At 44.5% G+C, this 2386-nt stretch overlaps 1 protein-coding gene across 4 annotated transcripts in view; it reads left to right on the forward strand.

Moving 5' to 3' along the window:
• The window catches only part of LOC112139356 (tetratricopeptide repeat protein 24), an 8401-nt gene that overhangs the window by 3543 nt on the left and 2472 nt on the right, over positions 1-2386 (forward strand). The gene's annotated exons all lie outside the window — the stretch shown is intronic.

Consider the following 2386-nt stretch of genomic DNA (forward strand, 5'->3'; position numbering starts at 1 on the left):
GCCATGCCTCTGTCAGCCTGCCCCAGGGCAGCTGTGGCTACAGTAGTAGCTTATCGTCACCAAGTATGATTGAGGTGTGAATGAATAATGGATACACAATGTAAGCGCTTTGAGAGTCTGGAAAATCGCAGATAAATCTAATCCATTATTATAGACCCTCATAGATCCTCATAGATCAGACCTGGGCATTGTACGGCCCCCGGGCCGTATACGGCCCTTTGGTTGACTCTGACCGGCCCGTGTAAGGTTTATTGGAAATTACAAAATAAACACATTTTCTAAATTTACCTCATGCGTGGACTAAAACTGCATTGCTTTTATTTTGAAGTTGTTTTTCATTCACGTACATAATGACGTAATACGTATATCAAGACGGGCGCATTCTTCCGCATACAGAAAATGCAACCACAAGCATCAGATGACTTTAAGCCTTAAAAATGTCCGCTCATGCTAACAAAAGAAAAGTAGATGCCGAATTCAGGGTTTTCAATAAAAATTGGACTGCTAAGTATTTATTTACTGAAGTCAGAGGTAAAGCCGTGTGTTTGGTTTGTGGAGAGCAGATCGCCGTGTTTAAGGACTACAATTTGTGTCGGCATTACGAGACGAAACACGCGGAAAAATACAAAAACTTAACTGAAGCCGAAAAGGCTCGGACATCTGAAGCTTTGCTAGCTAAACTGCAAAAGCAGCAAGGCGTTTTTACCAAGCTTCAAACATCCAGGGATGCAGCAACCAAGACCAGTTTTGTTATATCCCACAAAATCGCTAAAAACAGTAAGCCATTCTCGGAGGGCGAGTTTGTCAAAGAGTGCTTGGTGGACTCTGCAGCGCTAATATGCCCTGAAAAAAAAGAAGCTTTTGAGCAAGTGTCGCTGTCCAGGCGAACCGTGACTAGAAGGATTGAGGACATCGCGCGCAACCTGAAGCTTCAGCTGCAACGTGATGTGGGAAGTTTTGACTTTTTCTCCTTGGCTCTGGACGAGAGCTGTGATGTCTGCAACACGGCCCAGTTACTCGTGTTTGTCCGTGGGATAACGCAAGACTTCAAGATTACGGAAGAGCTGGCAGCAATGCAGTGGATGAAAGGGACGACGACGGGGAGCGACCTGTTCACGGAGGTAAATGCGTGCATGGACAGACTGGGACTGAAATGGGACAGACTGGCAGGTGTCACAACTGACGGTTGTCCAAATCTTACCGGGAAAAATGTTGGACTTTGAAACGTATGCAAGATAAAGTGACTGAAATAGATGCAGATCAGAAATTGGAATTTCTGCATTGGATTATACACCAACATGTGTTGTGCAAGTCAGTGCTAAAAATTAACCATGTTGTTGATGTTGTTTCTAAAATAGTAAACTTCATCCGGTCACGTGCATTGAATCACAGACAGTTTGTCGCACTTTTGGAGGAGCATGAGAGTGAGCATAGGGACATCGGCTACCACACAGCTGTCAGATGGCTCAGCCTGGGCAAAGTGCTAAAAAGAGTTTGGGACCTGAAAGCAGAGATTCGAGAGTTTTGTGAGGAGAAAGGCAAAGACATCCCAGAGCTGTCAGATGAGGACTGGGTGGCAGATGTTGCATTTGCTGTTGATGTGACTGCACTGATTAATGAACTGAACACCAAACTGCAAGGCAAGGGCCTTTTTGTTCATGAAATGCACAGCCTGGTGAAGGCTTTCATGAGAAAGATGCAGTTTCTTTCAAGCCAACTGGAGAGCAACACTCTGACTCACATGCAAACCCTGAAAGAAGTCGCACCATCAGCTAATCGACTCAGCAGGTACTCATCCATGTTAGGAGCATTGCATGGTGAGTGTTCAAAGAGATTTGAAGATCTGAGAACAATCGAGGATGAAATGAACATGATTTCCTCTCCCTTCACCTGCAGTGTGGGTAATGCCGCCAGTGATGTTCAGCTGGAACTCATTGACCTGCAGTCTGATGCATTACTGACAGAGCAATTCAAGTCCGTATCTCTGCTGGATTTTTACTCTTCTCTCAAGGAGGAGAACTTTCCAAACATGAGGAGACATGCTCAGAAGATGTTGGTTCTCTTTGGCTCTACCTATATATGTGAACAAACATTTTCAATGATGAAGTTCACAAAATCCAGGTATAGATCCTCTCTCACTGATGATCATCTGTCAGCTCTGCTTCGCATCTCCACCTCAGACACTCAACCGGACTTGGATGCACTTGTTAAAGCCCAGCAGAGACTAGATTTCTCTCACTAAGCAAGAAAGAAGAGCTTATAAGCACCAAATAAGGTGGTTAGACCACAAATGTAGACACCAACTAGCAGTGAACTGGGACACTTCCTTTGGAGTCTTTTTCTCAAAATCCCAGTTCAGTGATGTTCAGAGACAGTTCAATGTGAT

Source organism: Oryzias melastigma, unplaced genomic scaffold (genome assembly GCF_002922805.2).
Source record: "Oryzias melastigma strain HK-1 unplaced genomic scaffold, ASM292280v2 sc00280, whole genome shotgun sequence".
Lineage (NCBI taxonomy): Eukaryota > Metazoa > Chordata > Actinopteri > Beloniformes > Adrianichthyidae > Oryzias > Oryzias melastigma.